This window comes from Nothobranchius furzeri, chromosome 11 (assembly GCF_043380555.1).
Source record: "Nothobranchius furzeri strain GRZ-AD chromosome 11, NfurGRZ-RIMD1, whole genome shotgun sequence".
In the NCBI taxonomy this organism is placed as follows: Eukaryota; Metazoa; Chordata; class Actinopteri; order Cyprinodontiformes; family Nothobranchiidae; genus Nothobranchius; species Nothobranchius furzeri.
Genome location: NC_091751.1, coordinates 71,099,587 through 71,125,164, shown reverse-complemented (window position 1 = coordinate 71,125,164; position 25,578 = coordinate 71,099,587). Strand labels below are relative to the sequence as shown.

Below are 25,578 nucleotides of genomic sequence, written 5' to 3'. Positions count from 1 at the left end.
GGGGGTTGGATGAGGAAGATGAAGAAAGAAAGAAAGAAAGAAAGAAAGAAAGAAAGAAAATCAATGTTTTATCAGTTTAATTTGACATAAACACAGCAAACACACTTTTTGACAATCCTTGTTATTGTGTGCAAAAAAATTGCTGCCCCCTCAGCAAAAGCCTGTGTTAATAAATCATATTAATGTTCACTGAAACCCTAAATTGATCTTATTTATTCAAGACATGATTGCAAAACTAAATAAAAATAATACAATTAACGAGTAAAGAAATATTCAGAATTTAAAAAATGTATATGTTTCTGCTGCTCACCATTTTACAAAAGTTTTTATCTTCATAGTTGTTTGTGAACACAACAGGTGAATTAAACAAACAAACAAACAAAAGAATTTCAAAATAAATTTAGAAATAACATTTTAAATTACTGAAATGTATTTTTCTGAAATGTTTGTTTTTGTACATTTTAAGTGAAATGTTTTGGATATGTACAGTTTTTTTTTATTCTTTTTAATATTTTTTAATGAAAATGAATAAAGGAGCAATGCAATTCACCACCACAGGCCAAACTCTCCCAGAGTTACCGCAAGGACCAATTTGGTGTGCCACCCCCAAACTTTCTTTGGACTGGTCTGGCCACCCCTATCCAAATTTTCTGGAGGCGCCCCTGTCTAGAACCCAAGGTCTTCATTCTTAATTTGTGTTTTTTCGCAGTCAAAGGTTATAATAACAGCTTATGGTTATGTGTACATGTACCTTTGTTATTATTTTCCTCAAATTATTGACTCTGATTATTGTGTCCATACAAATACAAGAAAACCTCTGTGAAAATTATTTTGATTATGTAGCTCTCAAATCATAAACACTGATCTGGAGTCTGTTAGGAAACAGTGCTAATTCGAGTACGTTAAAATTGTGTGCGTTCGTTTTGTAACATCAGTACCACACGTTTTTCCATCTCGGCTTTTTGACACCGCAGTCAGGAAGCTCCGCCCCAGCGTCACACGCGGGGCTGTGGCCTGCCTCTCGGACGGAGACGTGACGCCATTCTCTTTCGCTTGCTGTTGCTGTCCGTCTCGGTGTTATTCTGTTGACTATCACAGAACAAATAGCGTTTTAACTCATGTCATTTTAATCTCCGGCACTGAAGCAAAGCGGTAAGTAGTAACGCTGGTTACAGCTCTGCTATGCTAGTCTCCTGCTGCCCACTGTACACCTTTTATCTGAACCCTGCTATGCAGCTGGACCTGTTAGCGAGAGAATTGTAAATTAATTAGCAAGGTGCTAACGTATAAACAGAGCTAACATGGCGTCTCACTTGGGTTCATTAATTACACCGAGGCAGCGTGCAGTCATGTCGGTGTTGTGTAAGTTAAGGTTAAAGAAGGTGCCCTGCTATCGTCATTTGGAATCGTAGGATGTCCAAGGAAGGTCCCGCCTTTCTCGCCTCTGATTGGCTGGAAGGGCTCTCCCACGATTTAATTTAGCAGCATCCCGTTTTCCTCCAGACTGGCCTTGTTTTGTTAAGAAAGTGTGAATTTAGCGCTATAAAAAGTTTAGTTAAAAAAACCGAGTACAAAAAGGCTGAGTTCCTAGGATAAACATAAAATAAATAAGGTGTAGATACGTTGTTTACCTACATTAGTAAAACCATAACCTGACAACTAACCATCTGTTCACCACAAACCTCTAGCTGTGTAATGCATAAAATACTAAAACAAACCTGAAACTTCTAATGAAATGTGTGTTTATTCTTGTTGGCAGAGCTGTAGAAAGAGAGTTGCGACACGCTTTGAACTCGCCGACTCGTGGTCACGTGGTTCATGGAGCGCTCAATAGTTCCTAACATCCCAGCGCCTTAAGTCAGTTTGAACGGCGTGGAACAAATCACAAAAATTGAATATTGTCACATTTCCCCTGGCTATTTTTGGTAATTATTGAATAATATTATATTATTTATTATGTCCTAACTCCTTCACAAAGTAACCTATTTATATTTTTCCGAGCATTTGTAGGAAGACAGACACCTGTGACTGTTCTACATTACAGGAACACGACCGTCCTAACACACTGTAGAACACATTTAGACCACATACATTACTATAATATATTATAGCAATAAATTTGATGTAGTAATGCAACACACTGCTCTAATATATGCACTTTAAGTCCTACAAGAATCCCTAAACTCGAGTTGTAACATCCTTTTTAAAGTGTTTATTGAAAGCTAGAATTCTGCTCCAGCTTACCTTGAAGAAAATATGTTGCTGTGATGATGATCTATTATGTTCAGTAGAATACATTTTACAATCATTACTTTATATTTTTATGTGAAGACAGTGCATGCATCTATAACCCAGTTTATCTGGCTTCTATAGCCTGACTAATGGCAACTAATTAAAAAGAAAGTTTCAATAAAACTGTATGGTCAAACACAGTAGATAAAAAGTGTTATTTGTGAAAAAATGAACACCAAACTTGTACAACATGTATAATAGCATGTTCAATAAAGCATTTTACCAACATTATGTTTAATCATTACATATGCACAAAAAAGCTGAATCATTAATTATGAGCAATGTACTCAAGACCTAATGAAACCCTTTTGAATAACTTTATTTTGATTATTATTAAAATAACATTTGTCTGTGGGTTAAAATTTGAAATGACTAATTTTAGGGTTGGATAAAAATTTTAAAATGTAATTTTACATCTCTATATTTTTGGTTCAGTTCAATATTTCTATATGTACAAAAATAGTATTTTAATTAAAGCTGCAAGCAGCGTCGTTCGGCCCTCGCAGCTCCGCGCCGCTCCGGTCTGGACGGCAGCCCGGGGCACCAGTGCACGTCTGACAGAACAGAAACGTCAACCACCCCGACACCAGAAACCGCGAATGGCCTCCTAGTCTGCACCTCACCCTGACTCAGCATCCCCTCTGAGCTCACCATTAAATTGAATATTAAGATTACGGCGTTACGCCAGAATTCGCCATGGCATCAAAGCCCCTCCCTTTCTGGAAAGCTATCAGATCTGAATGGTCATTACAGCATCATGAAGACAGTGCATGACCTTAGGGTCATGTTGACTAAATTAGAGGGGACAAATATGGGCATTTCAGCATAAAAAATAAATTCCTGTAGTCAGGGGGCGGGGCTTAGGTGATGTCAGCTGTCCACATTGTCATTGTTTACAGATATGGTCAATGATCACACAGACAAAGTTCGAAAAAGATCTGATCATGCACATGGGAGTTATTAAGTCAAGTAAAGTAATGGCGAAAGGTCAACGTTTGAGGCTTAGCCACGCCCACACCTTTCAACTTTTGAAAAATCCGACGGTTGAAATTTTTCCCCTATGTCTTAAGAGTGTATTGCAGAAGTTTGAAGGTGATTGGTGAAAAGGGCGACGGAGCATCACTCTCCAAACAATGTGTGCGAAAACCACTAAATCACGTACTTGCACCAAAATGGCCGACTTCCTGTGCGACTTTACGCTTGGCTCCAAGAGACTTTTTTGTAGGTCCTGAGACCCCACATTAGTGTACCAAATTTCGTAATCCTCAGTCAAAGCATGGCTTGGGGCTGAAAGTTTTAATGGCTCTAGGGGGCGCTATTTAAGAATATAGGCCACGCCCACAAACTTCAGCTGTCTATTTCTCTTGGAGCTCAGACTAGGATCACTCACCAGAAGTTTCGTAGCAATATCACGATAACTGAAGAAATGAGACAAACGTATTTCCATGGCGTGATGGCGATTTTCGCCATGGTCCCAAAGCCCCGCCTTTTTTCAAAACCTGCCAGTACTGGAGACCAAGTAACCTCAACTTGTCTACTGCTGTTTGCCACAGAATCCTGGTGATTGGGTAAAAGGAGTCCAGTAGGGAGCTGTGAAAAAAAGAGTAGCGTGGCGACAGGTCAAAGTTTGAGGCTTAGCCACGCCCACACCTTTCAACTTTTGAAAAATCCGACGGTTAAATTTTTTCCCCTATGTCTTAAGGGTATATAGCAGAAGTTTGAAGGAGATTGGTGAAAAGGGCGACGGAGCATCACTCTCCAAACAACGTGTGCGAAAACCACTAAATCGCGTACTTGATCCAAAATGGCCGACTTCCTGTGCGACTTTGAACTTGACTCCAAGAGACTTTTTTGTAGGTCCTGAGACACCACATTAGTGTACCAAATTTCGTAATCCTCAGTCAAAGCATGGCTTGGGGCTAATAGTTTAAATGGTCCTAGGGGGCGCTATTTCAAAACATAGGCCACGCCCACAAAATTCAGCTGTCTATTTCTCTTGGAGCTCAGACTAGGATCACTCACCAGAAGTTTCGTAGCAATATCACGATAACTGAAGAAATGAGAGACAAACGTATTTCCATGGCGTGATGGCGATTTTCGCCATGGTCCCAAAGCCCCGCCTTTTTTCAAAACCTGCCAGTACTGGAGACCAAGTAACCTCAACTTGTCTACTGCTGTTTGCCACAGAATCCTGGTGATTGGGTAAAAGGAGTCCAGTAGGGAGCTGTGAAAAAAAGAGTAGCGTGGCGACAGGTCAAAGTTTGAGGCTTAGCCACGCCCACACCTTTCAACTTTTGAAAAATCCGACGGTTGAATTTTTTCCCCTATGTCTTAAGGGTATATAGCAGAAGTTTGAAGGAGATTGGTGAAAAGGGCGACGGAGCATCACTCTCCAAACAACGTGTGCGAAAACCACTAAATCGCGTACTTGATCCAAAATGGCCGACTTCCTGTGCGACTTTGAACTTGACTCCAAGAGACTTTTTTGTAGGTCCTGAGACACCACATTAGTGTACCAAATTTCGTAATCCTCAGTCAAAGCATGGCTTGGGGCTAATAGTTTTAATGGTCCTAGGGGGCGCTATTTCAGAAAATAGGCCACGCCCACCAGATGTTCACATCAGATCTTTTGGGGGGCCGGACTAGGATCACTCACAAGAAGTTTCGTGACGATATCTTTGGAAATGACGAAATGGGAGGCAAACGTAAGGCCAAGGCGGTACGCCTGAATTCGCCGCGCCACCACAGCCCCGCCCTCTGCCGAAAACTCCCATAAAGTGACGCCAAGCAACCCCCACTTGTCTTGAGTTACCAGCTACAAATTTGTGGTGATTAAGTGAAATGGGGCAATTTGGGACCTTTCACAGTAAAACTTGATCTTTTTGGTCCTGAGGGGGCGGGGCTTGTGTGATGTCATCATCCGACCTTTCAATTTACTTTGTGGGTGGATGACGAATGACCACAGAAAGTTTGGTAACTCTATTCCATTCAGTTATGAAGTTATAGCAATTTAAATATTTTTGGCGAGTAGTCAAACTTCGAGGCCTGGCTCCGCCCCTTCAACATATACGAAAACTCAGAATCCTTATCTCATTTTGTTCGCCCATCCCTTCTGAGCAATTTTACACAATTTTTGAGACGATCGTGCGAAAAATGATCGAGCAATCCAATCAGAAACGGACCCTAAAAACGGCAAAAACGGCAAAAAATCGCCATTTCAACCCAAAATGGCCGACTTCCTGTTTGATATTGACCATGGTTGCAAGAGACTTTTCTGTGCGGACTGTTGAGTACTACAAGTGTACCAAATTTCATAACTGTACGATAAACTAAGCTTTATGGAGAGGGGTTTTTTTCACTTTGTAGGGGGCGCTGTTCAGCCATTTTCTTTGCGATTATTTTTGGGACCTTTAAAATATCAAATTTTTCACCAGGCCTGACAAGTGTGCAAAATATTGTGAGTTTTGGGGTATGTTAAGGTCCCCAAAAAGCTGTTCAAAGGGGGCACGGAATAACAAAAAATAATAATAATTAAAGCTGCAAGCAGCGTCGTTCGGCCCTCGCAGCTCCGCGCCGCTCCGGTCTGCCGTCGCACCAGTGCACGTCTGACAGAACAGAAACGTCAACCACCCCGACACCAGAAACCGCGAATGGCCTCCTAGTCTGCACCTCACCCTGACTCAGCATCCCCTCTGAGCTCACCATTAAATTGAATATTAAGATTACGGCGTTACGCCAGAATTCGCCATGGCATCAAAGCCCCTCCCTTTCTGGAAAGCTATCAGATCTGAATGGTCATTACAGCATCATGAAGACAGTGCATGACCTTAGGGTCATGTTGACTAAATTAGAGGGGACAAATATGGGCATTTCAGCATAAAAAATAAATTCCTGTAGTCAGGGGGCGGGGCTTAGGTGATGTCAGCTGTCCACATTGTCATTGTTTACAGATATGGTCAATGATCACACAGACAAAGTTCGAAAAAGATCTGATCATGCACATGGGAGTTATTAAGTCAAGTAAAGTAATGGCGAAAGGTCAACGTTTGAGGCTTAGCCACGCCCACACCTTTCAACTTTTGAAAAATCCGACGGTTGAATTTTTTCCCCTATGTCTTAAGAGTGTATTGCAGAAGTTTGAAGGTGATTGGTGAAAAGGGCGACGGAGCATCACTCTCCAAACAATGTGTGCGAAAACCACTAAATCACGTACTTGCACCAAAATGGCCGACTTCCTGTGCGACTTTACGCTTGGCTCCAAGAGACTTTTTTGTAGGTCCTGAGACCCCACATTAGTGTACCAAATTTCGTAATCCTCAGTCAAAGCATGGCTTGGGGCTGAAAGTTTTAATGGCTCTAGGGGGCGCTATTTAAGAATATAGGCCACGCCCACAAACTTCAGCTGTCTATTTCTCTTGGAGCTCAGACTAGGATCACTCACCAGAAGTTTCGTAGCAATATCACGATAACTGAAGAAATGAGACAAACGTATTTCCATGGCGTGATGGCGATTTTCGCCATGGTCCCAAAGCCCCGCCTTTTTTCAAAACCTGCCAGTACTGGAGACCAAGTAACCTCAACTTGTCTACTGCTGTTTGCCACAGAATCCTGGTGATTGGGTAAAAGGAGTCCAGTAGGGAGCTGTGAAAAAAAGAGTAGCGTGGCGACAGGTCAAAGTTTGAGGCTTAGCCACGCCCACACCTTTCAACTTTTGAAAAATCCGACGGTTAAATTTTTTCCCCTATGTCTTAAGGGTATATAGCAGAAGTTTGAAGGAGATTGGTGAAAAGGGCGACGGAGCATCACTCTCCAAACAACGTGTGCGAAAACCACTAAATCGCGTACTTGATCCAAAATGGCCGACTTCCTGTGCGACTTTGAACTTGACTCCAAGAGACTTTTTTGTAGGTCCTGAGACACCACATTAGTGTACCAAATTTCGTAATCCTCAGTCAAAGCATGGCTTGGGGCTAATAGTTTAAATGGTCCTAGGGGGCGCTATTTCAAAACATAGGCCACGCCCACAAAATTCAGCTGTCTATTTCTCTTGGAGCTCAGACTAGGATCACTCACCAGAAGTTTCGTAGCAATATCACGATAACTGAAGAAATGAGAGACAAACGTATTTCCATGGCGTGATGGCGATTTTCGCCATGGTCCCAAAGCCCCGCCTTTTTTCAAAACCTGCCAGTACTGGAGACCAAGTAACCTCAACTTGTCTACTGCTGTTTGCCACAGAATCCTGGTGATTGGGTAAAAGGAGTCCAGTAGGGAGCTGTGAAAAAAAGAGTAGCGTGGCGACAGGTCAAAGTTTGAGGCTTAGCCACGCCCACACCTTTCAACTTTTGAAAAATCCGACGGTTGAATTTTTTCCCCTATGTCTTAAGGGTATATAGCAGAAGTTTGAAGGAGATTGGTGAAAAGGGCGACGGAGCATCACTCTCCAAACAACGTGTGCGAAAACCACTAAATCGCGTACTTGATCCAAAATGGCCGACTTCCTGTGCGACTTTGAACTTGACTCCAAGAGACTTTTTTGTAGGTCCTGAGACACCACATTAGTGTACCAAATTTCGTAATCCTCAGTCAAAGCATGGCTTGGGGCTAATAGTTTTAATGGTCCTAGGGGGCGCTATTTCAGAAAATAGGCCACGCCCACCAGATGTTCACATCAGATCTTTTGGGGGGCCGGACTAGGATCACTCACAAGAAGTTTCGTGACGATATCTTTGGAAATGACGAAATGGGAGGCAAACGTAAGGCCAAGGCGGTACGCCTGAATTCGCCGCGCCACCACAGCCCCGCCCTCTGCCGAAAACTCCCATAAAGTGACGCCAAGCAACCCCCACTTGTCTTGAGTTACCAGCTACAAATTTGTGGTGATTAAGTGAAATGGGGCAATTTGGGACCTTTCACAGTAAAACTTGATCTTTTTGGTCCTGAGGGGGCGGGGCTTGTGTGATGTCATCATCCGACCTTTCAATTTACTTTGTGGGTGGATGACGAATGACCACAGAAAGTTTGGTAACTCTATTCCATTCAGTTATGAAGTTATAGCAATTTAAATATTTTTGGCGAGTAGTCAAACTTCGAGGCCTGGCTCCGCCCCTTCAACATATACGAAAACTCAGAATCCTTATCTCATTTTGTTCGCCCATCCCTTCTGAGCAATTTTACACAATTTTTGAGACGATCGTGCGAAAAATGATCGAGCAATCCAATCAGAAACGGACCCTAAAAACGGCAAAAACGGCAAAAAATCGCCATTTCAACCCAAAATGGCCGACTTCCTGTTTGATATTGACCATGGTTGCAAGAGACTTTTCTGTGCGGACTGTTGAGTACTACAAGTGTACCAAATTTCATAACTGTACGATAAACTAAGCTTTATGGAGAGGGGTTTTTTTCACTTTGTAGGGGGCGCTGTTCAGCCATTTTCTTTGCGATTTTTTTGGGACCTTTAAAATATCAAATTTTTCACCAGGCCTGACAAGTGTGCAAAATATTGTGAGTTTTGGGGTATGTTAAGGTCCCCAAAAAGCTGTTCAAAGGGGGCACGGAATAACAAAAAATAATAATAATTAAAGCTGCAAGCAGCGTCGTTCGGCCCTCGCAGCGAAGCTGCTCGCCCTCTGTCCGCACCCCCTCCGCTCCATCCCCGACGCTCTCCAAACCCGGCTCCGCGCTTTTCCATCCTGGCCGGCAGCCGAGGGCACCAGGGCATGCCTGGCGGAACAGAAAGTCAGCCACCCCAACACCGGAAACCGTGAAAGGCCTCCTCGTCCACACCTCACCCTGACTCAGCATCCCTTCTGAGCCCACCATTACATGTCTCACCCCTAGGAGATACTCTATCTTTACCACACTGGTGATGTGATGTTCAGTCTCGGGCAAATCGGAGGCTGTTTGTGGAAGTTACAGTCAAACGTAAGGTCACAGCGTCACGCCAGAAATCGCCATGGCATCAAAGCCCCTCACTTTCTGAAAAGCTATCAGATCTGAATGGTCATTACAACATCATGAAGACAGTGCATGACCTTAGTGTCATCTTGACTAAATTAGAGGGGACAAATATGGGAAGTTCACCATAAAACAATAGACTTCCTGTAGTCAGGGGGCGGGGCTTAGGTGATGTCAGCTGTCCACATTGTCACTGTCTTCAGATGTGGTCAGTGATCACACAGACAAAGTATGAAATTGATCTGATCATGCACATGGGAGTTGTTAAGTCAAATAAAGTAATGGCGACTGGTCAAAGTTTGAGGCTTAGCCACGCCCATACCTTTATACTTATTTAAAATCCGACGGTTGAATTTTTTCCTCTATGTCTTAAGAGTATATAGCAGAAGTTTGAAGGTGATCGGTGGAAAGGGCGAGGAGATATAATTCTCCTAATAACGTGTGCGAAAACCACTAAATTGAGTAATTGCACCAAAATGGCCGACCTCCTGTGCGACATTGCGCTTGGCTCCAAGAGACTTTTTTGTAGGTCCTGAGACACTACATTAGTGTGCCAAATTTTGTGATCCTCAGTCAAAGCATGGCTTGGGGCTGACTGTTTTAATGGTCCTAGGGGGCACTGTTTCGGAAAATAGGCCACGCCCACAAACTTCAGCTGTCCAGTTATATTAGGGGTCAGAGTAGGATCACTCATCAGAAATTGTGTGGCAATGTCACAATGATTGAAGAAATGAGAGACAAACGTATTTCCATGGCGTGATGGTGAATTTCGCCATGCTCCCAAAGCTCCGCCTTTATTCGAAACCTGCCAGTACTATAGACCAAGTGACCTTAACTTGTCTGCTGCTATTTGCCACTGTTTGGTGGTGATTGGATAAAAGGAGTCCAATAGGGAGCTGTGAAAAAAAGAGTGGCGTGGCGACAGGTCAGAGTTTGAGGCTTAGCCACGCCCACACCTCTATACTTATTTAAAATCCGACGGTTGAATTTTTTCATCTATGTCTTAAGAGTATATAGCAGAAGTGTGAAGGCGATTGGTGAAAAGGGCGACGGAGCATCACTCTCCAAACAACGTGTGCGAAAACCACTAAATCGCGCACTTGGACCAAAATGGCCGACTTCCTGTGCGACTTTGCACTTGGCTCCAAGAGACTTTTTTGTAGGTCCTGAGACACCACATTAGTGTACCACATTTCGTAATCCTCAGTCAAAGCATGGCTTGGGGCTGTCAGTTTTAATGGTCCTAGGGGGCGCTATTTCAGAAAATAGACCACGCCCACCGGAATTTCACATCAGATTTTTTTGGGGGCCGGACTAGGATCACTCACAAGAAGTTTCGTGGCAATATCTCTAGAAATGACGAAATGGGAGGCAAACGTAAGGCCTAAGCGGTACACCTGACTTCGCCGCGCCGCCACAGCCCCGCCTTCTCCAGAAAACTCCCATAAAGTGACGCCAAGCAACCCCAACTTGTCTTCAGTTACCTGATACAAATTTAGGATGATTATTCGAAAGGGCGAATTTTGGAAAATTTCCTAGTAAAACTTGACCTTTTAAGTCCTGAAGGGGCGGGGCTTATGTGACATCATCAATCGACCATTCATTTGTCTTCGGGGGGCGATGATGATTGTCCATAGAAAGTTACTTTATCTGTAATTCTTTCATTTATGAAATTATAGCAATTTGAATTTTTTTGGCGAGTGCTCGAACTTTGAGGCCTGGTCCCGCCCCTTCAGTATTTACGAAAAGTCAATTTTATTGTCTCATTTTAATCGTCCGTCGCTTCTGTTCGATCGCACACTATTTTTGAGACGATCGTGCGAAAAATGACCAAACTGTTCAACCAAATATAGACCCAAGAAATGGCCGAAACAGGGTCAAAATGGCCACTTTAGTCCAAAATGGCCGACTTCCTGTTTGATATTGACCATGGATGCAAGAGGCTTTTCTGTGCATATTGTTGAGTTCTACAAGTGTACCAAATTTCATAACTGTACGATAAACTAAGCTTTATGGAGAGGGGTATTTTTCACTTTCTAGGGGGCGCTGTTCAGCCATTTTTTTATGAACTTTCACATCGCCAGTGAAATACGTAAATTTCACGCACTTTCTATATTGGGCCAGAATTTGGTGACTTTTTGGATATGCTAAGACCCCCTAAAGGCCAGTCAAAGACGCGGAAGAAAAAAGAAAGAAAGAAAGAAAGCGTAACAAGCAGCGTCGTTCGGCCCTCGCAGCGAAGCTGCTCGTCCTCCGTCCGCGCCCCCTCCGCTCCATCCCAGATGCTCTCCAAACCCAGCTCTGCGTTTCTCCGTCCTGGCCGGCAGCCGGGGGCACCAGGGCACGTCTGGCGGAACAGAAAGTCAACCACCCCGACACCAGAAACCGTGAACGGCCTCCTCGTCCACACCTCACCCTGAGTCAGCATCCCCTCTGAGCCCAGCATTACACGTCTCACCACTAGGAGATACTCTATCTTTACCACACTGGTGATGTGATGTTCAGTCTCGGGCAAATCGGAGGCTGTTTGTGGAAGTTACAGTCAAACATAAGGTCACAGCGTCACGCCAGAAATCGCCATGGCATCAAAGCCCCTCCCTTTCTGAAAAGCTATCAGATCTGAATGGTCATTACAACATCATGAAGACAGTGCATGACCTTAGTGTCATGTTGACTAAATTAGAGGGGACAAATATGGGCATTTCACCATAAAACAGTAGACTTCCTGTAGTCAGGGGGCGGGGCTTAGGTGATGTCAGCTGTCCACATTGTCACTGTCTTCAGATGTGGTCAGTGATCACACAGACAAAGTTTGAAATTGATCTGATCATGCACATGGGAGTTATTAAGTCAAGTAACGTAATGGCGACTGGTCAAAGTTTGAGGCTTAGCCACGCCCACACCTTTAAACTTATTTAAAATCCGACGGTTGAATTATTTCCTCTATGTCTTAAGAGTATATAGCAGGAGTTTGAAGGTGATCGGTGGAAAGGACGACGAGACATCATTCTCCTAATAACGTGTGCGAAAACCACTAAATCGAGTACTTGGACCAAAATGGCCGACCTCCTGTGCGACATTGGACTTGGCTCCAAGAGACTTTTTTGTAGGTCCTGAGACACTACATTAGTGTGCCAAATTTCGTGATCCTCAGTCAAAGCATGGCTTGGGGCTGATAGTTTTAATGGTCCTAGGGGGCGCTATTTCAGAAAATAGGCCACGCCCACAAACTTCAGCTGTCCAATTCTATTAGGGGTCAGAGTAAGATCACTCATCAGAAATTGTGTGGTGATGTCACAATGATTGAAGAAATGAGAGACAAACGTATTTCCATGGCCTGATGGTGAATTTCGCCATGCTCCCAAAGCCCCCTCTTTATTCGAAACCTGCCAGTACTATAAACCAAGTGACCTCAACTTGTCTGCTGCTATTTGCCAGTGATTGCTGGTGATTGGTTAAAAGGAGTCCAATAGGGAGCTGTGAAAAAAAGAGTGGCGTGGCGACAGGTCAAAGTTTGAGGCTTAGCCACGCCCACACCTTTATACTTATTTAAAATCCGTAGGTTGAATTTTTTCCCCTTTGTCTTAAGAGTCTATAGCAGAAGTATGAAGGTGATTGGTGAAAAGGGCGATGGTGCAACACTCTCCAAACAATGTGTGCGAAAACCACTAAATCGAGTACTTGGACCAAAATGGCCGACTTCCTGTGCGACTTGGTGCTTGGCTCCAAGAGACTTTTTTGTAGGTCCTGAGACACCACATTAGTGTACAAAATTTCGTAAACCTCAGTCAAAGCATGGCTTGGGGCTGACAGTTTTAATGGTCCTAGAGGGCGCTATTTCAGAATATAGGCCACGCCCACCGGATTTTTACATCACATTTTTTGGGGGGCAGGACTAGGATCACTCCCAAGAAGTTTTGTGGCGATATCTTTAGAAATGACGAAATGGGAGGCAAACGTAAGGCCTAAGCGGTACGCCTGACTTCGCCGCGCCGCCACAGCCCCGCCTTCTGCAGAAAACTCCCATAGAGTGACGCCAAGCTACCCCAACTTGTCTTCAGTTACCTGCTACAAATTTGGGGTGATTATTTGAAAGGGCGAATTTTGGAAAATTTCCCAGTAAAACTTGACCTTTTAAGTCCTGAGGGGGCGGGGCTTATGTGACATCATCAATCGACCATTCATTTGTCTTCGGAGGGTGATGACGATTGTCCATAGAACATTTCTTTAACTGTAATTCTTTCATTTATGAAATTATAGCAATTTGAATTTTTTTGGCGAGTGCTCGAAATTTGAGGCCTGGTCCCGCCCCTTCAGTATTTACGAAAAGTCAATTTTATTGTCTCATTTGATTCGTCCATCACTTCTGTTCGATCGCACACTATTTTTTAGACGATCGTGCGAAAAATGACCAAACTGTTGAACCAAATATAGACCCTAGAAATGGTCAAAACGGGGTCAAAATGGCCACTTTAGTCCAAAATGGCCGACTTCCTGTAGTATATTGACCATGGGTGCAAGAGGCTTTTCTGTGCGTATTGTTGAGATCTACAAGTGTACCAAATTTCATCGCTCTACTATGAAAAAAGGTCAAAGCGGAGGGGTATTTTTAATTTTCCAGGGGGCGCTGTTGAAACATGTTTTAACCGACTTTCACGTTGCCAGTGAAATACGTAAATTTCACGCACTTTCTATATTGGGCCAGAATTTGGTGAGTTTTTGGATATGCTAAGGCCCCCTAAAGGCCACCCAAAGACGCGGAAGAAAAAGAAAAAATAATAAACGGAGCAGATACAATAGGCCTTCGCAGCTTCACTGCTCGGGCCTAATTAAAGCTGCAAGCAGCGTCGTTCGGCCCTCGCAGTGAAGCTGCTCGCCCTCCGTCCGCCCCCCCCCTCCGCTCCATCCCCAATGCTCTCCAAACCCAGCTCCGCGCCGCTCCGTCCTGGCCGGCAGCCTGGGGCACCAGGGTACGTCTGGCAGAACAGAAACGTCAACCACCCCGACTTCAGAAACCGTGAACGGCCTCCTCGTCCACACCTCACCCTGACTCAGCATCCCCTCTGAGCCCAGCATTACACGTCTCACCACTAGGAGATACTCTATCTTTACCACACTGGTGATGTGATGTTCAGTCTCGGGCAAATCGTAGGCTGTTTGTGGAAGTTATAGTCAAACGTAAGGTCACAGCGTCACGCCAGAATTCGCCATGGCATCAAAGCCCCTCCCTTTCTGAAAAGCTAGCAGATCTGAATGGTCATTACAACATCATGAAGACAGTGCATGACCTTAGTGTCATGTTGACTAAATTAGATGGGACAAATATTGGCATTTCACCATAAAAAATAGACTTCCTGTAGTCAGGGGGCGGGGCTTAGGTGATGTCAGCTGTCCACATTTTCACTGTCTTCAGATGTGGTCAGTGATCACACAGACAAAGTTTGAAATTGATCTGATCATGCACATGGGAGTTATTAAGTCAAGTAACGTAATGGCGACTGGTCAAAGTTTGAGGCTTAGCCACGCCCACACCTTTATACTTATTTAAAATCCGACGGTTGAATTTTTTCCTCTATGTCTTAAGAGTATATAGCAGGAGTTTGAAGGTGATCGGTGGAAAGGGCGAGGAGATATCATTCTCCTAATAACGTGTGCGAAAACCACTAAATTGAGTACTTGGACCAAAATGGCCGACCTCCTGTGCGACATTGCGCTTGGCTCCAAGAGACTTTTTTGTAGGTCCTGATACACTACATTAGTGTGCCAAATTTTGTGAACCTCAGTCAAAGCATGGCTTGGGGCTGACTGTTTTAATGGTCCTAGGGGGCGCTGTTTCAGAAAATAGGCCACGCCCACAAACTTCAGCTGTCCAATTCTATTAGGGGTCAGAGTAGGATCACTCATCAGAACTTGTGTGGCGATGTCACAATGACTGAAGAAATGAGAGACAAATGTATTTCCATGTCGTGATGGCGAATTTTGCTATGCTCCCAAAGCCCCGCCTTTATTCGAAACCTGCCAGTACTATAGACCAAGTGACCTCAACTTGTCTGCTGCTATTTGCCACTGTTTGGTGGTGATTGGTTAAAAGGAGTCCAATAGGGAGCTGTGAAAAAAAGAGTGGCGTGGCGACAGGTCAAAGTTTGAGGCTTAGCCACGCCCACACCTTTATACTTATTTAAAATCCGACGGTTGAATTTTTTCATCTATGTCTTAAGAGTATATAGCAGAAGTGTGAAGGCGATTGGTGAAAAGGGCGACGGAGCATCAATCTCCAAACAACGTGTGCGAAAACCACTAAATCGCGCACTTGGACCAAAATGGCCGACTTCCTGTGCGACATTGCACTTGGCTCCAAGAGACTTTTTTGTAGGTCCTGAGACACCACATTAGTGTACCAAATTATGTAATCCTCAGTCAAAGCATGGCTTGGGGCTGTCAGTTTTAATGGTCCTAGAGGGCGCTATTTAAGAATATAGACCACGCCCACCAGAATTTCACATCAGATCTTTTGGGGGGCCAGACTAGGATCACTCCCAGGACGTTTCGTGGCGATATCTCTAGAAATGACGAAATGGGAGGCAAACGTAAGGCCTAAGCGGTACGCCTGACTTCGCCGCGCCGCCACAGCCCCGCCTTCTGGAGAAAACTCCCATAAAGTGACGCCAAGCAACCCCAACTTGTCTTCAGTTACCCGCTACAAATTTGGGGTGATTATTGGAAAGGGCGAATTTTGGAAAATTTCCCAGTAAAACTTGACCTTTTAAGTCCTGAGGGGGCGGGGCTTATGTGACATCATCAATCGACCATTCATTTGTCTTCGGAGGCCGACGACGATTGTCCATAGAACATTTCTTTAACTGTAATTCTTTCATTTATGAATCTATAGCAATTTGAATTTTTTTGGCGAGTGCTCGAACTTTGAGGCCTGGTCCCGCCCCTTCAGTATTTACGAAAAGTCAATTTTATTGTCTCATTTTAATCGTCCATCGCTTCTGTTCGATCGCACACTATTTTTGAGACGATCGTGCGAAAAATGACCAAACTGTTCAACCAAATATAGACCCTAGAAATGGCCAAAACGGGGTCAAAATGGCCACTTTAGTCCAAAATGGCCGACTTCCTGTTTGATATTGACCATGGGTGCAAGAGGCTTTTCTGTGCGTAATGTTGAGTTCTACAAGTGTACCAAATTTCATCGTTCTATTATGAAAAAAGGTCAAAGCGGAGGGGTATTTTTAATTTTCTAGGGGGCGCTGTCGAAACATTTTTTTACCAACTTTCACGTTGCCAGTGAAATACGTAAATTTCACTCACTTTCTATATTGGGCCAGAATTTGGTGAGTTTTTGGATAGGCTAAGGCCCCCTAAAGGCCACCCAAAGACGCGGAAGAAAAAGAAAGAAAAAAAAAGAAAGAAAGAAAAATTAAAGCTGCAAGCAGCGTCGTTCGGCCCTCGCAGCGAAGCTGCTCGCCCTCCGTCCGCACCCCCTCCGCTCCATCCCCGACGCTCTCCAAACCCAGCTCCCCGCCGCTCCGTCCTGGCCGGCAGCCCGGGGCACCAGGGCACGTCCACAGACTGAAACGTCCACCACACCGACACCAAGAACAGCTAAAGTTCACCTCGTCCACACCTCACCTTGACTCAGCATCCCCTCTGAGCCTACCATTATATTACATGTCTCACCACTAGGGCATACTCTATCTTTACCACACTGTTGGTGTGATGACACAGACCAACTTTAGTGCTTTTCTCCCCATGTTTATTAAAGTTATCGAAAGTTAAAGTTATCTAGGGGGCGCTGTGATCAAGTCCAGAAAAATCCCATTGAGGTCAGCTTTGGTTGACAAAGACAGTTTTCTGTTATTTTGGCATCAAACGGACGTTGTGTGTGTTATCTAAAGCCAGTGAGCTGAAAGGGGCGGAGCTACAGGGATTTGAACGAACAACCACATCAATGTGCTTGGTGCAGTCACGTGATGTCACAAGCCAAGTATAATGCCATTCTGACTTTGACTTTAGAAGTTAATAAAGTTTGAACCCTTCTAGGGGGCGTTGTGATCATTTACAACTAAATGCCATAGAGGTCATCTTTGGTCATCAAAGATGGTTTTCTGTTAATTTGGCATCAATCAAACGTTGCATGGGTCATCTAGAGACAAAAAGCTGTAAGTGGGCGGAGTTAAAGTGAATTGAACAATTGATCACATACATGTGTTGATTGCAGTTGTGTGATTACTCCCACAAAGTTTGATGTAGCTTGCAGCTTTTTTGCAGAAGTTACAAAGGTTTTTTGTATCTAGGGGGCGCTGTCCCAAATTTAGGAAATATTCCATGAAGAAGTTTGTAGGTTGATGACAGTCATTTGTGTGCAGTTTGGTGTGAATTGCATCATGCATGTGTTATTCAGGGCCTAATATCTGTCAGGGGGCGGAGCTAAAGCGATATCAACAACTTACCACAGGATTGTGGTGGGTGCCATTGTGTGAGTACACATAGCAAGTTTGGTGCAGTTACGACCTCATCTGTAGGAGTTATTACAGTTTTAATGGTGTGTAGGGGGCGCTGTGGTGACATTACACAACTTTCACCAACCGTGTGTGCCTCGTTGAATAAAGGGCATGATTGTTGATTGCCATGTTCAGTCTCGGGCAGATCGGAGACTGTTAGTGGAAGTTACAGTCAAACGTAAGGTCACAGCATCACGCCAGAATTCACCATGGCATCAAAGCCCCTCCCTTTCTGAAAAGCTATCAGATCTGAATGGTCATTACAACATCATGAAGACAGTGCATGACCTTAGTGTCATGTTGACTAAATTAGAGGGGACAAATATGGGCATTTCACCATAAAACAGTAGACTTCCTGTAGTCAGGGGGCGGGGCTTAGGTGATGCCAGCTGTCCACATTGTCACTGTCTTGAGATGTGGTCAGTGATCACACAAAGTTTGAAATTGATCTGATCATGCACATGGGAGTTATTAAGTCAAGTAACGTAATGGCGACTGGTCAAAGTTTGAGGCTTAGCCACGCCCACACCTTTATACTTATTTAAAATCCGACGGTTGAATGTTTTCCTCTATGTCTTAAGAGTATATAGCAGGAGTTTGAAGGTGATCGGTGGAAAGGGCGACGAGATATCATTCTCCTAATAACGTGTGCGAAAACCACTAAATCGCGTACTTGGACCAAAATGGCCGACCTCCTGTGCGACATTGCGCTTGGCTCCAAGAGACTTTTTTGTAGGTCCTGAGACACTACATTAGTGTGCCAAATTTCGTGATCCTCAGTCAAAGCATGGCTTGGGGCTGACAGTTTTAATGGTCCTAGGGGGCGCTATTTCAGAAAATAGGCCACACCCACAAACTTCAGCTGTCCAATTCTATTAGGGGTCAGAGTAGGATCACTCATCAGAAAGTGTGTGGCGATGTCACAATAATTGAAGAAATGAGAGACAAACATATATCCATGGCGTGATGGCGAATTTCGCCATGCTCCCAAAGCCCCGCCTTTACTCGAAACCTGCCAGTACTATAGACCAAGTGACCTCAACTTGTCTGCTGCTATTAGCCAGTGATTGCTGGTGATTGGTTAAAAGGAGCCCAATAGGGAGCTGTGAAAAAAAGAGTGGCGTGGCGACAGGTCAAAGTTTGAGGCTTAGCCACGCCCACACCTTTATACTTATTTAAAATCCGACGGTTGAATTTTTTCATCTATGTCTTAAGAGTGTATAACAGATGTTTGAAGGTGATTGGTGAAAAGGGTGATGGAGCATCCTTCTCCAAACAACGTGTGCAAAAACCACTAAATCGAGTACTTGGACCAAAATGGCCGACTTCCTGTGCGACTTCGCACTTAACTCCAAGAGACTTTTTTGTAGGTCCTGAGACACCACATTAGTGTACCAAATTTCGTACTCCTCAGTCAAAGCAAGGCTTGGGGCTGACAGTTTTAATGGTCCTAGGGGGCGCTATTTCAGAAAATAGGCCACGCCCACCGGATGTTCACATCAGATTCTTTTGGGGGCCGGACTAGGATCACTCCCAAGAAGTGTCGTGGCGATATCTCTAGAAATGACGAAATGGGAGGCAAACGTAAGGCCACGTCGGTACGCCTGATTTCGCTGCGCCGCCACAGCCCCGCCTTCTGCAGAAAACTCCCATAAAGTGACGCCAAGAAACCCCAACTTGTCTTCAGTTAGCTGCTACAAATTTGGGATGATTATTTGAAAGGGTGAATTTTGGAAAATTTCCCAGTAAAACTTGACCTTTTAAGTCCTGAGGGGGCGGAGCTTATGTGACATCATCAATCGACCGTTCATTTGGCTTCGGGGGGCGATGACGATTGTCCATAGAACATTACTTTAACTGTAATTCTTTCATTTATGAAATTATAGCAATTTGAATTTTCTTGGCGAGTGCTCAAACTTTGAGGCCTGGCCCCGCCCCTTCAGTATTTACGAAAAGTCAATTTTATTTTCTCATTTGAATCATCCATCGCTTCTGTTCGATCGCACACTATTTTTGAGACGATCGTGCGAAAAATGACCAAACTGTTCAACCAAATATAGACCCTAGAAATGGCCAAAATGGCTAAAAATCGCCATTTCAACCTAAAATGGCCGACTTCCTGTTTGATATTGACCATGGTTGCAAGAGACTTTTCCGTGTGGACTGTTGAGTACTACAAGTATACCAAATTTCATAACTGTACGATAAACTAAGCTTTATGGAGAGGGGTATTTTTCACTTTCTAGGGGGCGCTGTTCAGCCACTTTTTTATGAACTTTCGCATTGCCAGTGAAATACGTAAATTTCACGCACTTTCTATATTGGGCCAGAATTTGGTGACTTTTTGGATATGCTAAGACCCCCTAAAGGCCAGCCAAAGACGCGGAAGAAAAAAGAAAGCGTAATAATAATTAAAGCTGCAAGCAGCGTCGTTCGGCCCTCGCAGCGAAGCAGCTCGCCCTCCTTCCGCACCCCCTCCGCTCCATCCCCGACGCTCTCCAAACCCAGCTCTGCGCTTCTCCATCCTGGCCGGCAGCCGGGAGCACCAGGGCACGTCTGGCAGAACAGACAGTCAACCACCCCGACACCAGAAACCGTGAATGGCCTCCTCGTCCACACCTCACCCTGACTCAGCATCCCCTCTGAGCCCACCATTACACGTCTCACCACTAGGAGATACTCTATCTTTACCACACTGGTGATGTGATGTTCAGTCTCGGGCAAATCGGAGGCCGTTTGTGGAAGTTACAGTCAAACGTAAGGTCACAGCTTCACGCCAGAAATCGCCATGGCATCAAAGCCCCTCCCTTTCTGAAAAGCTATCAGATCTGAATGGTCATTAGAACATCATGAAGACAGTGCATGACCTTAGTGTCATGTTGACTAAATTAGAGGGGACAAATATGGGCATTTCACCATAAAACAGTAGACTTCCTGTAGTCAGGGGGCGGGGCTTAGGTGATGTCAGCTGTCCACATTGTCACTGTCTTCAGATGTGGTCAGTGATCACACAGACAAAGTTTGAAATTGATCTGATCATGCACATGGGAGTTATTAAGTCAAGTAACGTAATGGCGACTGGTCAAAGTTTGAGGCTTAGCCACGCCCACACCTTTATACTTATTTAAAATCCGACGGTTGAATTTTTTCCTCTATGTCTTAAGAGTATATAGCAGGAGTTTGAAGGTGATCGGTGGAAAGGACGACGAGACATCATTCTCCTAATAACGTGTGGGAAAACCACTAAATCGAGTACTTGGACCAAAATGGCCGACCTCCTGTGCGACATTGGACTTGGCTCCAAGAGACTTTTTTGTAGGTCCTGAGACACTACATTAGTGTGCCAAATTTCGTGATCCTCAGTCAAAGCATGGCTTGGGGCTGATAGTTTTAATGGTCCTAGGGGGCGCTATTTCAGAAAATAGGCCACGCCCACAAACTTCAGCTGTCCAATTCTATTAGGGGTCAGAGTAAGATCACTCATCAGAAATTGTGTGGTGATGTAACAATGATTGAAGAAATGAGAGACAAACGTATTTCCATGGCGTGATGGTGAATTTCGCCATGCTCCCAAAGCCCCGCCTTTATTCGAAACCTGCCAGTACTATAAACCAAGTGACCTCAACTTGTCTGCTGCTATTTGCCAGTGATTGCTGGTGATTGGTTAAAAGGAGTCCAATAGGGAGCTGTGAAAAAAAGAGTGGCGTGGCGACAGGTCAAAGTTTGAGGCTTAGCCACGCCCACACCTTTATACTTATTTAAAATCCGACGGTTGAATTTTTTCATCTATGTCTTAAGAGTGTATAGCAGATGTTTGAAGGTGATTGGTGAAAAGGGCGATGGTGCAACACTCTCCAAACAACGTGTGCGAAAACCACTAAATCGAGTACTTGGACCAAAATGGCCGACTTCCTGTGCGACTTGGTGCTTGGCTCCAAGAGACTTTTTTGTAGGTCCTGAGACACCACATTAGTGTACCAAATTTCGTAATCCTCAGTCAAAGCCTGGCTTGGGGCTGACAGTTTTAATGGTCCTAGAGGGCGCTATTTCAGAAAATAGGCCACGCCCACAGGATTTTCACATCACATTTTTTGGGGGGCAGGACTAGGATCACTCCCAAGAAGTTTTGTGGCGATATCTTTAGAAATGACGAAATGGGAGGCAAACGTAAGGCCTAAGCGGTACGCCTGACTTCGCCGCGCCGCCACAGCCCCGCCTTCTGCAGAAAACTCCCATAAAGTGACGCCAAGCAACCCCAACTTGTCTTCAGTTACCTGCTACAAATTTGGGGTGATTATTTGAAAGGGCGAATTTTGGAAAATTTCCCAGTAAAACTTGACCTTTTAAGTCCTGAGGGGGCGGGGCTTGTGTGACATCATCTATCGACCATTCATTTGTCTTCGGGGGGCGATGGCAATTGTCCTTAGAAATTGTTTTAACTGTAATTCTTTCATTTGTGAAATTATAGCAATTTGAATTTTTTTGGCGAGTGCTCGAACTTTGAGGCCTGGCCCCGCCCCTTCAGTATTTACGAAAAGTCAATTTTATTGTCTCATTTGAATCGTCCATCGCTTCTGTTCGATCTCGCACTATTTTTGAGACGATGGTGCGAAAAATGACCAAACTGTTCAACCAAATATAGACCCTAGAATTGGCCAAAACGGCTAAAAATCCTCATTTCAACCCAAAATGGCTGACTTCCTGTTTTATATTGACCATGGTTGCAAGAGGCTTTTCTGTGCGGACTGTTGAGTATTATCAGTATACCAAATTTCATAACTGTACGATAAACTAAGCTTTATGGAGAGGGGTATTTTTCACTTTCTAGGGGGCACTGTCGAGCCACTTTTTTATGAACTTTCACATCGCCAGTGAAATACGTAAATTTCACGCACTTTCTATATTGAGCCAGAATTTGGTGACTTTTTGGATATGCTAAGACCCCCTAAAGGCCACCCAAAGACGCGGAAGAAAAAAGAATAATAATTAAAGCTGCAAGCAGCGTCGTTCGGCCCTCGCAGCGAAGCTGCTCGCCCTCCTTCCGCACCCCCTCCGCTCCATCCCCGACGCTCTCCAAACCCAGCTCCGCGCTTGTCCATCCTGGCCGGCAGCCGGGGGCACCAGGGCACGTCTGGCAGAACAGAAAGTCAACCGCCCCGACACCAGAAACCGTGAACGGCCTCCTCGTCCACACCTCACCCTGATTCAGCATCCCCTCTGAGCCCAGCATTACACGTCTCACCACTAGGAGATACTCTATCTTTACCACACTGGTGATGTGATGTTCAGTCTCGGGCAAATCGGAGGCTGTTTGTGGAAGTTACAGTCAAACGTAAGGTCACAGCGTCACGCCAGAAATTGCCATGGCATCAAAGCTCCTCCCTTTCTGAAAAGCTATCAGATCTGAATAGTCATTACAACATCATGAAGACAGTGCATGACCTTAGTGTCATGTTGACTAAATTAGAGGGGACAAATATGGGCATTTCACCATAAAACAGTAGACTTCCTGTAGTCAGGGGGCGGGGCTTAGGTGATGCCAGCTGTCCACATTGTCACTGTCTTCAGATGTGGTCAGTGATCACACAGACAAAGTTTGAAATTGATCTGATCATGCACATGGGAGTTATTAAGTCAAGTAACGTAATGGCGACTGGTCAAAGTTTGAGGCTTAGCCACGCCCACACCTTTATACTTATTTAAAATCCGACGGTTGAATTTTTTCCTCTATGTCTTAAGAGTATATAGCAGAGGTTTGAAGGTGATCGGTGGAAAGGGCGAGGAGATATCATTCTCCTAATAACGTGTGCGAAAACCACTAAATTGAGTACTTGGACCAAAATGGCCGACCTCCTGTGCGACATTGTGCTTGGCTCCAAGAGACTTTTTTGTAGGTCCTGGTACACTACATTAGTGTGCCAAATTTTGTGATCCTCAGTCAAAGCATGGCTTGGGGCTGACTGTTTTAATGGTCCTAGGGGGCGCTGTTTCAGAAAATAGGCCACGCCCACAAACTTCAGCTGTCCAATTCTATTAGGGGTCAGAGTAGGATCACTCATCAGAACTTGTATGGCGATGTCACAATGACTGAAGAAATGAGAGACAAACGTATTTCCATGTCGTGATGGCGAATTTCGCCATTCTCCCAAAGCCCCGCCTTTATTCGAAATGGCCTCATTATATTTTATGTCTCACCACTAGGGAATCCTCTATCTTTACCACACTGGTGGTGTGATGACAGTGACCAACTTTAATGCTATTCTGACCATGTTTTTTAAAGTTATCGAAGGATAACGTTATCTAGGTGGCGCTGTGACCAACTACAGAAAAGTCCCATTGAGGTCAGCTTTGGTGACATTATATAACATTCACCAACCGTTTGTGCCTCATTGGCTAAAGGGCATGATTGTTCATTGCCATATTCAGTTTCGGGCAAATCGGAGGCCGTTTGTGGAAGTTACAGTCAAATGTAAGGTCATGGCGTCACGCCAGCATTCACCATGACATCAAAGCCCCTCCCTTTCTGGAAAGCTATCAGATCTGAATGGTCTTTAAAACATCATGAAGACACTGTATGACCTGAGTGTCATTTTCATTAAATTAGAGGGGACAAATATGGGCATTTCACCATAAAACAATAGACTTCCTGTTGTCAGGGGGCGGGGCTTAGGTGATGTCAGCTGTCCACATTGTCTTTGTCTTGAGATGTGGTCAGTGATCACACAGACAAGTTTGAATTAGATCTGATCATGCACATGGGAGTTATTAAGTCAAGTAATGTCATGGCGAAAGGTCAAAGTTTGAGGCTTAGCCACGCCCACACCTTTATACTTATTTAAAATCCGACGGTTGAATTTTTTCCCCTTTGACTTAAAAGTACATAGCATAAGTTTGAAGGTGATCGGTGTAAAGGGCAACGGGCCATCAATGTCCAAACAACGTGTGCGAAAACCACTAAATCGAGTACTTGGACCAAAATGGCCGACCTCCTGTGCGAAATTGCGCTTGGCTCCAAGAGACTTTTTTGTAGGGCCAGAGACCCTACATGAGTGTACCAATTTTCGTAATCCTCAGTCAAACCTTGTCTTGGGGCTGACAGTTTTAATGGTCCTAGGGGGCGCTATTTCAGAATATAGGCCACGCCCACAAATCTCAGATGCCCATTTCTATTGGGGGTCAGACTAGGATCACTCACCAGACATTTTGTGGCGATGTCACGATAATTGAAGAAATGAGAGGCAAACGTATTGCCATGGCGTGATGGCGAATTTCGCCATGCTCCCAAAGCCCCGCCTTTTTTCAAAACCTGCCAGTACTGTAGACCAAGTGACCTCAACTTGTCAGCTTCTATTTACCAGAGATTCCAGGTGATTGGGTAAAAGGAGTCCAATAGGGAGCTGTGAAAAAAAGAGTGGCGTGGCGAAAGGTCAAAGTTTGAGGCTTAGCCACGCCCACACCTTTATACTTATTTAAAATCCGACGGTTGAATTTTTTCCTCTATGTCTTAAGAGTATATAGCAGAAGCTCGAAGGCGATTGGTGAAAAGGGCGACGGAGCATCACTCTCCAAACAACGTGTGTGAAAACCACTAAATCGCGCACTTGGACCAAAATGGCCGACTTCCTGTGCGACTTTGCACTTGGCTCCAAGAGACTTTTTTGTAGGTCCTGAGACACCACATTAGTGTACCAAATTTCGTAATCCTCAGTCAAAGCATGGCTTGGGGCTGACAGTTTTAATGGTCCTAGGGGGCGCTAATACAGAAAATAGGCCACGCCCACAAACTTAAGCTGACCTTTTCTATTGGGGGTCAGAC

At 44.5% G+C, this 25,578-nt stretch overlaps 1 protein-coding gene across 4 annotated transcripts in view; it reads left to right on the top strand.

The window, feature by feature from the left end:
* Positions 1-986: 986 nt before the first annotated feature.
* LOC107373846 (mitochondrial fission factor homolog A) overlaps positions 987-25,578 on the top strand; it is a 141,362-nt gene continuing 116,770 nt past the window's right edge. For 3 of the 4 annotated variants that reach the window (XM_054738248.2, XM_054738246.2, XM_054738245.2), the window contains exon 1: positions 1,014-1,152. The gene's annotated coding sequence lies outside the window, so the exon portion shown is untranslated. Of the gene's footprint in view, positions 1,153-25,578 lie in introns of all 4 variants that reach the window. The other variant, XM_054738247.2, reaches the window with a different exon arrangement.